The sequence below is a fragment of the Gorilla gorilla genome, chromosome 12 (genome assembly GCF_029281585.2).
Source record: "Gorilla gorilla gorilla isolate KB3781 chromosome 12, NHGRI_mGorGor1-v2.1_pri, whole genome shotgun sequence".
Lineage (NCBI taxonomy): Eukaryota > Metazoa > Chordata > Mammalia > Primates > Hominidae > Gorilla > Gorilla gorilla.
Window position 1 is genome coordinate 33,696,455 of NC_073236.2, and position 14,978 is coordinate 33,711,432.

A 14,978-nucleotide genomic window follows, 5' to 3' on the forward strand; every position below is an offset into this window, starting at 1 on the left:
ATCTCTGATGGGACGTATCTCAAAATAATAAGAGCTATTTATGACAAACCCACAGCCAATATCATACTGAATGGGCAAAAACTAGAAGCATTCCCTTTGAAAACTGGCACAAGACAGGGATGCCCTCTCTCACCACTCCTATTCAACGTAGTGTTGGAAGTTCTGGCCAGGGCAATCAGGCAGGAGAAAGAAATAAAGGGTATTCAATTAGGAAAAGAGGAAGTCAAATTGTCCCTGTTTGCAGATGACATGATTGTATATCTAGAAAACCCCATCGTCTCAGCCCAAAATCTCCTTAAGCTGATCAGCAACTTCAGCAAAGTCTCAGGATACAAAATCAATGTGCAAAAATCACAAGCATTCTTATACACCAATAACAGACAAACAGAGAGCCAAATCATGAGTGAACTCCCATTCACAATTGCTTCAAAGAGAATAAAATACCTAGGAATCCAACTCACAAGGGACATAAAGGACCTCTTCAAGGAGAACTACAAACCACTGCTCAACGAAATAAAAGAGGACACAAACAAATGGAAGAACATTCCATGCTCATGGATGGGAAGAATCAGTATTGTGAAAATGGCCATACTGCCCAAGGTAATTTATAGATTCAGTGCCATCCCCATCAAGCTACCAATGATTTTCTTCACAAAATTGGGAAAAACTACTTTAAAGTTCGTATGGAACCAAAAAAGAGCCCGCATTGCCAAGTCAATCCTAAGCCAGAAGAACAAAGCTGGAGGCATCACGCTACCTGACTTCAAACTATACCACAAGGCTACAGTAAGCAAAACAGCATGGTACTGGTACCAAAACAGAGATAAATTGGAAATCTAACAGAAGCATGTAGAACTACATATCAAGCCCAAGTCACTTTTAGATATTTGAGAATGTGTACAAACCATATGGGTCTATTTTCCCCAAAAGTATGTTTTTTGCAGTAGTGGTTAGGAGTATTCTTTTGTGAGATGGTATTTTTCTTAACCAACCACCATTTAGATTCTCGGTTCTCTTAACTTTTAGGTTAACAACTCAATACATCTTCCAAGTGTCCTCGTATACTTTTTCTGGTTTGACTATTAGTTTAGGTGGTGCCTATGGCCCATTTAAACTCTGAGACTCTGAGGCTCTGATGTGTATCCATCTGGTTAGAGTATGTATGAGTAAAGCCAAGGTCAGTCAATGACTTGACCTCACTACCTTTTCCAAAATTTCTAGTTCTAACATTGGCTAGCAATTTTGAATGCTTGTCAGACAAATACCTCAGAGTCCTTGCCCTGCTAATGCAGTCATTATTAATAGTGAAAATTACATTGTGTTGCCTTATTTAATGATGTTAACTGAGTAAGCATTTATAGAGCACCTATTCTGGGAAAGATTAAAAATATACAAAGTGATAATAAATGGTCTCGTCTTAAGAAGCTTAAGAGGAAATATGACATATTAACAAGTTGCCATGAATTAAGGCATCATATAATAATATAATAAGAGAGTATAAACTATTTTAATAAACATGTTCTACAAAATGGAGCATTTGGATCCTGAAAGGGGGCTAGAATTTAAAAGTATGAGTTGAGAGAAAAAGCATTCCAGTCAGAGGTACCAGCAGAAAAAGTAGCTCTGAGACAGGCATTGGAATGATCAAATATATTTTTCTTCAGATTTTATGAAAGTATGCTTATCCATGAATGCTGAAGTGCTTATCTATGTCAACATTTTGTTAAAGAGTTACTCAAGCTCAGAAAATGTAGGGAAATTTTATTTATATTTTCTCAGAAAATATATTTATTTATATTTTCTCAGAAAATATATTTATTTATATTTTCTCAGAAAATATATTTATTTATATTTTCTCAGAAAATATATTTATTTATATTTTCTCAGAAAATATATTTATTTATATTTTCTCAGAAAATATATTTATTTATATTTTCTCAGAAAATATATTTATTTATATTTTCTCAGAAAATATATTTATTTATATTTTCTCAGAAAATATATTTATTTATATTTTCTCAGAAAATATATTTATTTATATTTTCTCAGAAAATATATTTATTTATATTTTCTCAGAAAATATATTTATTTATATTTTCTCAGAAAATATATTTATTTATATTTTCTCAGAAAATATATTTATTTATATTTTCTCAGAAAATATATTTATTTATATTTTCTCAGAAAATATATTTATTTATATTTTCTCAGAAAATATATTTATTTATATTTTCTCAGAAAATATATTTATTTATATTTTCTCAGAAAATATATTTATTTATATTTTCTCAGAAAATATATTTATTTATATTATTTTCTCAGAAAATATATTTATTTATATTATTTTCTCAGAAAATATATTTATTTATATTATTTTCTCAGAAAATATATTTATTTATATTATTTTCTCAGAAAATATATTTATTTATATTATTTTCTCAGAAAATATATTTATTTATATTATTTTCTCAGAAAATATATTTATTTATATTATTTTCTCAGAAAATATATTTATTTATATTTTCTCAGAAAATATAGAAAATATAGGGAATTTTTAGTTTATATTCTTTGATTTTACCATGAATCTGAATTTCTGTTACTTAATTGTTTAAATAGTTACTTTAATTTTTGTGTTAAAGATAACACATTATAGAATATCTAATTTACTTATCACCTTCAGGAAAATCAAATAAGCATTTGTGAAGTGTCAACTATTTTCTCTGCAGTGGTGCTTTTCAAACTACCCAGAGTGAAAGACTTTTATTTTTTGTAAAATGTAAAATATTGTGGCAATGTCTGATTGCTATAAAAGGTTTTCAAATCTGTACTTCCAGGTACTTCAAAATTAGTTTGCAGGTTAGTACCAGTGGTCTTAGTACAATTTGAGTAGCTACAGTAAGTAAGGAGTTGATACAAAAGAAATACAGCATATTGTCACCATCATTGGTATAAGAATGTTGTGGGGAGGACTAGGCTTACCTATGTAACCAGTGGAAAATGCAGCATGTGGTACAATTACTAAAGATAAATATAGACATAAAGAAGAGCGATGATAAAAGCTGTTCTGGATCCCAGTTAAAATCTTTGGGGTTACTGCTTAACTCTCTGGACTCACAGCCCCGACCCACCATCCCCAATGTGCAGTTTCACTCATGGAAAAAAAGTTTCTATACCAGCAGCTGAGGATGCATTTACTCTACGTTCAGCCCACCCAAAATACAGTTCTGTAATCAGAATACAAAAACAACCACCAACAACATCAGCCCAACTTTCTTTACTGTGTTTCATTTAATGCTGAAATCATACAATGATTAGAACATGAAACTTTGTTTGAAAAAGTATATTCAATAAATTTTGTCTTTAAAACAGAGCTCTTGACCTATAAAGTATAAAAAGTAATTACAATGAAATATTCTTCAGTAAATCTGACACTTTGGGATTCCAGGCAAAAGGATCGCTTGGGTGCCAAGAGTTCAAGACCAGCCTGGTCAACATAGTGAGATTCTATCTCTGAAAAAAAAAAAAAAAAAGAAAAAACAAAAGTTAAACAAATCAATAAATCTGAGATGCACTGGTATAATTCACTGGCTTGCCCAGTTGGTACTCTCTTAGCCATGGCTGTTCCTGATGACTAACTGGCAGTAAAAGCCAGGAAATTATGGAGGTCTACTGAGGAGTCCCCTCTCAAAGTGAAGTTTTCCCATTATTTACACTTAAGAAAAAATTAATGTGAGATTGGATTTTAAACATCCCCATTAAAAACAGAAGAGTGGAGGGAAAAAGGTGGGCGGGGAGGGAGAGAGAGAGCTGAATAAAACATTTACTTTATCATTTATCTTTTAAAGTCACATGGAATGCCAATTCCAAACTCTCTTAATTTTTAGAACCACTGCAATCTAAACACTGTCATCAGAAACATGCCAAGTGTTGGTTCTCTGTGGTAGGTCTCCCATCTTACTTATATTTTCACTGTATTAAACTTCACCCTTGCATGGGTTTACCCTCCAGCCTCTGGGCCTTCACTAACTAGGACCCTATCTACCTGCATGTTTTGCTCTCCACTTTCTTTGCCATTCACTGGCCCCTTCTTTAGTGTTTGGTCTTCAGGTCGCCACTTTCCCTTTTAGCTAATTCCATTACTCTGATTTTCTCTGTTCCTTTAGCTACCCTATCCTAGAACAACTCTCCCAGGGATGAAAATGGGGACTTCAGAGTTGAGAAATAAAAGGGAAGATGTTACGACAACCTTCCTATCTTATTTTTTTGGTAAATTCACTCTTTCCCTGTCTCTATCTCTCTCTCTCTCTCTCACACACACACACACACACACACACACACACACACACACACACACACACACAGAAATTTACAGGGTAAGAGAAATTAGGAAGATAAATTTGGTGGTAGAGTCAAGAAGAGGTTGAAGAGGTGCTAATATTAAAAGAGAGATTTGAGGCCGGGCGCGGTGGCTCACGCCTGTAATCCCAGCACTTTGGGAGGCCGAGGCGGGCGGATCACGAGGTCAGGAGATAGAGACCATCCTGGCTAACATGGTGAAACCCCGTCTCTACTAAAAATACAAAAAATTAGCCGGGCGTGGTGGCGGGCGCCTGTAGTCCCAGCTACTCGGGAGGCTGAGGCAGGAGAATGGCGTGAACCCGGGAGGCGGAGCTTGCAGTGAGCTGAGATTGCGCCACTGCACTACAGCCTGGGCAACAGAGCCAGACTCCGTCTCAAAAAAAAAAAAAAAAAGAGAGATTTGAATAAAATGTTTTTAGAATTCATAGGTATTATGATATTCTATTGTAAAATTCTATTGGTTAAAATTATCTTTGTATGGGCAAACTGAGTCTCTGTCTCCAACTGTCTGTGAACAAGCTATTCAGTTCACTAAACCTCAGCACCTCATCTGTGGAATGAGCACCATAGTAGCTCCTGTCATAAAGGTTAAATGATTTTGTAAAGGACAGATTACAAAGCATATATAAAGTATTTGATTTTTTGTTATTAAAATACTTATAATGTCTGTAATATTTTTAAAGTAAAGAGGTATAATGATTTATACTTCTGTTTATTCTAGAAACTGATTCTTAGTTGAGCTCGGAGGTTTTTCAACTTTTCTTTCAAATATTGAGATAAATAACATTGATCTATCTATTTATCTATCTATCTATTTTGAGATAGGATCCTACTTTGTCACCCAGGCTGAAGTGCAGGGGCCTTTGTCTTCCAGGCTCAGGTAGGATCCTCCTACCTCATCCTCCCAAATATCTGGGACTACCAGTGTGTGACACCACCCCCAGCTAATGTTTTTGATTTTTTTGTAGAGATGAGGTCTCTCTATGCTGACAAAGCTGATTTTGAACTCAAGCAGTCCTCATGTCTTGGCCTCCCAAAATGCTGAGATTACAGGCATAAGCCACTGTGCCTGGCCTTTTATTTTATATAGGTCACCGTCCCTTACTGAGTATCACATAACTGTTATTATAAACCTTGAATAAGAGATTACATGTTTTGGCCAGGCACGGTGGCTCATGCCTGTAATCCCAGCACTTTGGAGGCCAAGGTGGGCAGATCACCTGAGGTCCGGAATTCGAGACCAGCCTGGCCAAAATGGTGAAACCCCATCTCTACTCAAAATACAAAAAAAAAAAAAAAAAATTAGCCAGGTATGGTGACACATGCCTGTAGTCCCAGCTACTGGGGAGGCTGAGACAGAAGAATTGCTTGAACTCAGAAGGCAGAAGTTGCAGTGAGCTGAGACCATCCCACTGCATTCCAGCCTGGGCAAATGAGTGAGAATCCATCTTTAAAAAAAAAAAAGATTACATATTTCATACAGTATTCCAAAACCAAAAACAACACTATGCTTTGCTTTTCGTTACCATGAATCTATAAGTTATTAAGCTTTCAGTACTGCAAATATTGTCACATATTAACAGTTTGACTTGAAAATACGTGTAATTTCTACTAAAAATAGAAAAGAAAGGCCTTGTCTTTATAAGCTTCCAAGGAACATTATAACAGAAGTTATATTTTCCACAATTTGGGTTCAATTAATCTTACATATTGCAATTGACTTAAATAAAATTTTAATTTTTGAACACTTTAAGGTTTACAGAAACATTGTGAAAATAGTATAATATTCCTGGTAAGTACCCAAACTCTGCTTTCTCTATTACTAAAATTTTATATTAGTGTGGTGCATTCATTACAATTAAGGCATCAATATTGTTATCTTATTATTATCTAAAGACCATACTTGTTCAGAATTCCTCAGTTTTTATTTAGTTTCCATTTTCTGTTCTAGTGTACATCCTAGAATCTCATATTACATTTAGTCGTTGTGAGACAGACTCCAGGTCAGTAAGTGCTGAAACAGGGGAGGTTAAAAAAGAACCAACATAGATTACAAGAGGAAGACTCAAAGCTTCCAGAATTATTTTCTTTCTATCTAAAATCATTTTCTATCTTTCATCCTATCAGCACTCATAAATTACACACACTCATAACCTGCCACAATTTACTGGCAGATTGTGAAGGGGGAGCAGGCATGTCACATAGTGAAAGCAGGAACAAGAGTGAGGGGGGAGATACCACACACTTTTAAACAACCAGATCTTGCAAGAGCTCACCTGCTATCATGAGGAGTACCAAGGAGATAGTACTAAACCATTCATGAGAAATCCACCCTCCTAATCCAGTCACCTCCCTCCAGACCCCACCTACAACACTGGGGATTACAGTTCAACATGAGATTTGGGTGGGGACACAGATCCAAACTATATCACAGGGGTTTCCCTATGTTGCTTAGGCTGGTCTCAAACTCCTGGCCTCAAGTGATCTTCCTGCCTCAACCTTCCAACGTGCTGGAATTAGAGGTATCAGCCACCATGCCCAGCCAGAAATTTCTTTCTCAAGGGGCTTTTCATCTCACTTGAAATTTTAGTTTAGGAATCTCCCAACTTACAAAGAGTTTGTGTTCCAAAATTTTGTTTCTAAGTCAGGTAGGCTCACTTTCCTACAGAAAATGAGAAGAAGCGAGTCCCAAAGCAAACAATAAAAGCCTGTTGCCTCACAAGTGAACTATGATGTTGCTAAATCCATCAGGAGTAGTTTTACTTTTGCTCTTTGTCGAATGGGCTACTGTGGGTCTGTGGGGGCACCTAACCACCATTTATCTTATTTCTTTGAAGCAGGTCATGCTGTCATGTGTGGTCAAAAAGGAATTAGTGATGATAATGGAGCTTTCTCTGCCTCTCTCCCTCTTGACTGCCAAGGTCCAGGGAAGTTCACATCTCAGTGGTCACGGGCTGGCCAAGTAGATCCCCACCAGTTGCTGGATAATGCCTGTGAACTACTGGCTAGCATCTATTCTGAAAACCTAGCTTCTGGTTTGCTTGTTTATTCACCAGTATCTCACATAATTTTCTTATGACCATCTGGCACCTAATATAGATCCCGAAAGAGTTTAAGAGGATTTACCCTTTAGGCAAAAAATACTGGCAGTGTTTAATAATCCCCTCAAAAAGAGAGAGGGAGAAAAAAAGAAGAAATGTTTTTAAAGGAAGAGATAACACCATGTAACTATAAATAACTTTCTATATCGGACTGAAAATAAATTTCTGTTTTTTATTTTGGCTCATTTGGTAAGCTAACGAACTGGAAGAAAAGGGCTAGTTTTAACTAAACAACTCTAAAAGATTTCAGAATTTGAAAACTTAGAGTTATGAATAGATTTGATTCATTTAGCCCCAAAACTATTAAAAGAAGTATATAAAATATTAATAGTCAATTTTCCACCAAAACCATTGAGCTATAGAATTCCAGATATCGAAATTCTAAGGAAATGTTCTGTTTTAGAATCAAATCATGTACTAGGCTGAAGTTAAATCAAATACCATTTACTGAGTATTGTTATTAGGATAAACATCTTTCCATACTTTGGTGAAATTGGAAATACTCTTGCAGAAGTGTTTTCATCTCTCACCCAGAAAAAGTAAATAATGACCTTCTTCCTTCTTCCACTTAATGTAATATCCTACATTTACATATATTGTGTCATCCCTTGTTTTGTGATTATTTGCTTACAGATTTTCTCTAGGTGCTCTCTAAGCAGAGAAACAGGGTACTGGTTAAGATTGTAGATCTAGGAGATCACTGATCTAGGTCCTATTCCAAATTTGATTCCTCACCTGCTAAGCTTGCAGGTGCAACTTATTTAAATTCTCTGAAGGTTAAATGTTTCATCTAAATAGGGATAATAATAAACACCTATATCATAGAGTTGTTTGAGATTAAATGAGATAATATATGTAAAATTATGTGCCTGGCATACAGCAAGATTGTTGTTGTTGATGATGATGATGATGATGATGATGATGATGATGATATTTTTCTATCCCCAGTGCACAACTGCTTGAATGTATTAGATAATCAATACATGTTTCTTGAACTGAGATCAATTTCCCCATGTTGTCTGACTGATGAAGCCCTACATTTTCTTCTAGAGGAGATGACATTTGAGCAAGATCTTAAAGAAAATCAGATGCCTTCACCTGACCACTGCTTGGTGATCCCATGGCACTTTGTACATCTCTCCATTAGCTCTCATCTCACCAGCCCATCATTATTGTATGTGCTGCCTTCTGAAGCTTGCAGCTGGCTACATCAGGTAGAATAAAATCATCCTTTCATAAAATAGTGACCTCCTTTTTTATTTGCATTTCCAAAGCCAAGCACGTGGTAGGTAGACAATAAATGCTTGCTCCTGGGCTGCGCTAAAGGCATCTGTAACCACTAAGCCCAAAGAGTGTGGTGTCCCTTCAAAAGGAAGGAGCCAGTGTTTATATCACTTTTTCTCGACCTTCAAGGCTCCATTCAAAGCCCACCTCCAGCATGAGGCACTATCCAGTCCAATCCACAGTGATCACTCCCTTTCTGAGTCCTCCTAGGAAATCAGACACAGTCATTTGAGGTGTGTGTTAGTGATCTTTCCTCAGATGCCCTGTGAGCTCTTTTGCACAGTACCAAGGCATGTAATAGGCAGGAAACATATTTAATTGCTTGGCTTAGTTCTAGTTTTCAATGTGTACTTCTCCAGAATTATCCGATTATCCCTAACTTGAGAGGATAGGCAAACTGGATTTGCACACACTGGAGTCAATTCCTGATACCCCCGGGGGTGTGAATGAACAGAGGTCTTCTTGCTGGCTTCTGTAACAGTATCTCTCTTTAGCCAGCACCCAATTTTTGGAATCATTATGAGCACACAAAAGCAGCATTTTACACAAATCAAAAAATAGCTCCCAACCATGTCTTTGTGGCATTGTTAAACGACAGTAAATTGTACTTTGAGTTCTATTTCCTCGAATTAAATGAAATGAGAAGTGGGCTCAAGTCCCCCAGAAAGAGACTGGAGGGAACCACAATCTTTCCTGTGATTAGATACACCACTAAGGAAATCTGACCCTGAGCAACTGAAAGCTGCCTATTCTCATTAAGAAGAGCTACAGACAGACCCTTTTCAAAGACTAGTAACTGGACACTTATTTCTTTCACAAATTATCTTCTTTTCCCTTCTTCATACCAGGAATTCTCAGGGATTATAATCCTCATCAATATAACAAGCCTCCAAAGTCATATTTTTTAACTTTGTGAAATGCCCTCCCACCTAACTACCCCATTTGACACCTGCAGCCATCCTCTAGAGAGGCAGACAAGATCGACCGTCTCACTTTACAGAAGTGCAAAGAGTAGCTGGCCTAATGCCACAGCCAATGAACAGATGAAGGAGGCCTACAACCACCTAGTCTTCCCTACTTCTCCTCACTCCTCCCCTCCGACCTCCTTACGTCACCACTGACCAATGGGTCACTGTGTGGCCGTTCAGCATCTTCCTATGCTGTGTCAGGCAAGAGAAATTCTGGAAAGAGAGCATCTCATGTTTATTAAGGAGACTGGGTGTCCTTGTAGAAAGTCCTGCCATGCACAACCCCAGTCTTAACTGATGTGTTTCACCATACTGAAGGCAAGTTGCCATGTAACATAGTTGAAGGGGAGCCAGTTGTGGTGATCTTTGTTCCTGCTGAAAGATGGAAAGAAAATGAGGAAATGAGCTCATTTTCAAAGAAAATGAACATTCTTTCATATGAAAGAAATAGGAGCAAAGTGACAGGAGGGAAACAAAGCTTAGGGTTGGCGTGAGATACACAGACAGGGTGTTAGCCCCACAAACAGTGCTGCTGGGCCAAGTTAACTCCCTGTTTTTCCCTATATATGTGGTGTGGAAAAGCTATTTATAAGATGTGTTTAAATATTTAGGACCAAATAAATCAACATTGTTGGGAAACATTGACTCTGACCAGAACTCATTTCCTCACCCTGGTCCAATGTGAATGACAAAATGAAGAATATCAGGATGATTCGAGACCAGGAATAGTACAGATGTCCAACACTTCCACCTGGAATCCCCAGAGAGGCCCGCTTTTCGCCTCCACACTGGTTGGTGACCTGGCATGAGAGAAATGACAGAAATCTCAGAAGACTGGCCTCATGAATAATCCTCAGTTTCAATGGAACAAAGCAAGCCTTCTAGAAATTACCTGCCTCTGCAGTTCACTCTGCTGCTTCAGATGAAAATTTTCAGGTCTGTCTGCCACTGTAGTGAAGGACTGCTTTGGGTAGTGTCTGTGGAGAAACTTTTTAAAGGACATAGTTGAAATATTGTGCTACAAACCAATTCTTGAACACCAATCGTTTTGTCCTACCTCTCTGTGACAGTGAAAGACGGCTGTGCTCTTGGCAAAGGTCATCTCTCTGTCATGATTCTGGATCTCCTTTTCTTCTCCTGATTATCTGTCACTCAGTTATCCCCACTGTCTTCCACAACTTTAACCTCAGCTTCTCTATTCTAGGAGACTCTTCTCGCAGGCTCAAGGCTCTCCTACCCTCCATCATTCCTCCCTCTACCCCACACAGCCAGCATATGTCCAGCTAGTCTATCCTTCAGCCAAACTTCCTTAAAAAGAGGCCTTACCTCACTGTCCCTACCCATCTCCTCTCTGACTCACTTCTTAACTCCATGACTGGGTTCTGGTTTCTTTCCCTTGCCTGTTGTGACTTCCTATGGACACAGCCAAAAACCATCACATAGTCCTGTTGTATGGCATCCCCTCCATCTTGAAATGTCCTCTCCCTCAGTTCCTATATGTTACCACACACGCCTGCCTTGGCTTCTCCCTCTAGGTGTTCCTTCTCTGTCTTCTGTGGGCTTCTTATTGTCTGCTCACTCCTTCAGTGTCCTCACATGGGCTTCCTTCCCTTCTCAGCTGATGCCATCACCTGGGGAATCACAGTTACTCAGCAGCACTGGGGCCTCTCTATCTCTATGCTGGTCATGCCTATGTGTGAGCCGCAGACCCAGTGGAATTTCCATTTGTGCATCCCATGCCCAGCCCACCCTCCACCAGTCTCGAATGCAGCTCTTCAGCCCTACCCCAGTCCTCAGAAAAGTTCCTCTCCCTGGATCCTCTTTTTCCTTCGTGAGTGCCCAGTTGCCCAAGTCAAAAACCTGGGAATGATATAAACTCCCCACACATCCAGTCAGTCACTCATCAACTCTATTGATTCTGTCTGCTAAATGTATCTCAATTGTATTAACTTAAACATATGCATATATCTTCTTCTTCACTGCATTTTTGTGGGCTGCACTTACCTTTCAGGTAACAACAACACTGGCCCCTCTTGCACTTCTAGTCGGAAGTGCCAAAATGATGAGAACTAGCCATGACAAACCCACAGCCAACATTACACTGAATGTGCAAAAATGGAAGGGCATCCAAATAGAGGAGGGAAGAGAGGAATAGACAGGAAGTCAAACTGTCTCTGTTTACAGATGACATGATTCTATATCTAGAAAACCCCATAGTCTTAGCCCCAAAGCTCCTTCTGCTGATAAACTTTAGCAAAGTCTTAGCCTACAAAATCAATGTGCAAAAATTCCTAGCAGTCAAGCAGAGAGTCAAATGAAGAACACAATCCCATTCATAATTGCTACACACAGAAAAATAAAATACCTAGGAATACAGCTAACCAGGGAGGTGAAAGATCTCTAAGAGATCTCTAGGAGAATTACAAAACACTGCTCAAAGAAATCAGAGAAGACACAAACAAATGGAAAAACATTTCATGCTCATGGATAGGAAGAATTAATGTCATTAAAATGGCTATACTGCCCAAAGTAATTTACAGATGCAAGTTATCCCTATTAAATTACCAATGGCATTCCTCACAGAACTAGAGCAAACTATTTCAAAATTCATATGGAACCAAAAAAAAAAAAAGAGCCCTAATAGCCAAGCAATCCTCAGCAAAAAGAACGAAGCTGGAGGCATCATGTTACCCAACTTCAAACTATACTACAGGGCTACAGTAACCAAAACAGCATGATACTGGTACAAAAACAGCTCATCACTTTGAGCTATGTTTCCTCAATACCCAGATTTTTTAGAGTTTTTAATATGGAGAGGCCTTGAATTTTATTGAAAGCCTTTTCTGCATATATTGAGATAATCACATGGTTTTTATCTTTAGTTTTGTTTATGTGATGAATCAGATTAATTGACATGTGTATGTTGAGGCAAACTTGCATCCTGGGGATGAAGCATACTTGATCATGATGGATTAACTTTTTGATGTGCTGCTGGATTTGGTTTGCCAGTATTTTGTTGAGGATTTTTGCATTGATGTTCATCGAGGGTATTGGCCTGAAGTTTGTGTGTGTGTGTGTGTGTGTGTGTGTGTGTGTGTGTGTGTGTGTGTGTGTGTGTGTGTGTGTGTCTGCCAGATTTTGGTATCAAGATGATGTTGGCCTCATAGAATGAGTTGGGGAGGAGTTCCTCCTCCTCAATATTTTCAAATAGTTCCTGTAAAAATGGTACCAGCTCTTCTTTGTACTTCTAGTAGAATATGGCTGGGAATCCATCATGTTCTGGGCTTTTTTTGATTGGTAGGTTATTTATTACTGATTCAATTTCGGAGCTTGTTATTGGTCTGTTCAGCAAATCAATTTCCTCCTAGCTCAGTTGTGGGAGGGTGTATTTGTCCAGGAATTTATCCATCTCTTTGAAGTTTTCTAGTTTGTATGCATAGAAGTGTTTGCAGTAGTTTCTGATGGTTGTTTCTATTTCTGTGGGGTCAGTGGTAACATTCCCTTTGTCATTTCTAATTGTGTTTATTTCAATCACCCTCTGTATTAGTCTGCTAGCAGACTTTCTTATTAATATTTTCAAGAAACCTACCCTGAATTCGTAGATCTTTTGAATTTTTTTTTCTTCATGTCTCGGTTTCTTTCAATTCAGCTCAGATTTTCAGTTATTTCTTGTCTTCCTCTAGCTTTGGGGTTTTGTCTTGCTTCTCTAGTTCTTTCAATTGTGATGTTACGTTATTAATTTGAGTTCTTCCTAACTTTTTGATGTGGGATTTAGTGCTATAAATTTCCCTCCTAACATTGCCTTAGCTATGTCCAGAGGCTCTAGTATGTTGCAACTTTGTTCTCATTATTTTCAAAGAACTTCTTGTTTTCTGCCTTAATTTCATTATTTATGAAAAAGTCATTCAGGAGCATGTTGATTGATTTCCATGTAATTGCATGATTTTCAGCAATTTTCTTAGTCTTCTATTTTTACTGCACTGTGATCTCAGTGTGTATTTGGTATGATTTCAGTTGTTTTGCATTTGCTGAGGATTGCTTTATGTCCAATTATGTGGTTGATTTTAGAGTATGTGGCATATGATGATGTGAGGAATGCATATTCTGTTGTTTTTGAGTGCAGAGTTCTGTAAAGGTCTATCAGATCCATTTGATCCAATGTTGAGTTCAGGTCCTGAATATCTTTGTTCATTTTTTTGCCTCAATGATCTGTCTAATACTGTCATTGGAGTGTGGAAGTCTCCCACTATTACTGTGAAACATACTTTGTAGGTCTCTAAGAACTTTACTTATGAATCTGGGTGCTCCTGTGTTGGATGAATATGTATTTAGGATAGTTAGGTCTTCTTGTTGAATTGAAGCTTTTGCCATTATGTAATATCCTTCTTTGTCTTTTCTATTTTATTTTAAGTTCCAGGATACATGTACAGGATGTGCAGGTTTGTTACATAGTTAAACATGTGCCATGGTGGTTTGCTGCACCTATCAACCTATCACCTAGGTATTAAGCCCCACATGCATTAGCTATTTATCTTGATGCTCTCCTTCCCCCTACCTTCCCAACAGGCTCCGGTGTGTGTTCTGCCCCTCCCTGTGTCCATGTGTTCTCATTGTTCGGTTCCCACTTATGAGAACATGTGGTGTTTGGTTTCCTGTTCCTGTGTTAATTGGCTGAAGTTTATGGCTTCCAGCTTCATCCATGTCCCTGCAAAAGACATGATCTCATTCCTTTTTATGGCTGCGTAGTATTCCATGGTGTATATGTATCACATTTTCTTTATCCAATCTATCATTGATGGAAATTTGGGTTGATGCCATGTCTTTGCTATTGTGAATAGTGCTGCAATAAACATAAGTGTGCATGTATCTTTAAAACAGAATGATTTAGATTTCTTTGGATATAAACCTAGTAATGGGATTGCTGGGTCAAATGGTATTTCTGCTTCTAGATCCTTCAGGAATTGCCACACTGTCTTCCACAATGGTTGAACTAGTTTACATTCCCACCAGCAGTATAAAAGTGTTCCTGTTTCTCCATAGCCTCTCTAGCATCTGTTGTTTCTTGACTTTTTAATAATTGCCATTCTGACTGGCATGAGATGGTATCTCATTGTGGTTTTGATTTGCATTTCTCTAATAAACACTGATGTTGAGCTTTTTTTTTTCATATGTTTGTTGGACGCATAAATGTCTTCTTTTCAGAATGTCTGTTCGTGGCCTTTGCCCACATTTTGATGGGGTTATTATTTTCTTGTAAATTTGTTTA

The 14,978-nt window shown here is 37.7% G+C and overlaps 1 protein-coding gene across 1 annotated transcript in view; it reads right to left on the minus strand.

Moving 5' to 3' along the window:
• Positions 1-3,259: 3,259 nt before the first annotated feature.
• ANKRD36C (ankyrin repeat domain 36C) overlaps positions 3,260-14,978 on the minus strand; it is a 173,737-nt gene continuing 162,018 nt past the window's right edge. The window contains exons 80-82 of the mRNA XM_063695529.1: positions 10,605-11,343; positions 10,383-10,512; positions 3,260-3,510 (exon numbers count right to left, since the gene is read on the minus strand). The gene's annotated coding sequence lies outside the window, so the exon portion shown is untranslated. The remainder of the gene's footprint in view (positions 3,511-10,382; positions 10,513-10,604; positions 11,344-14,978) is intronic.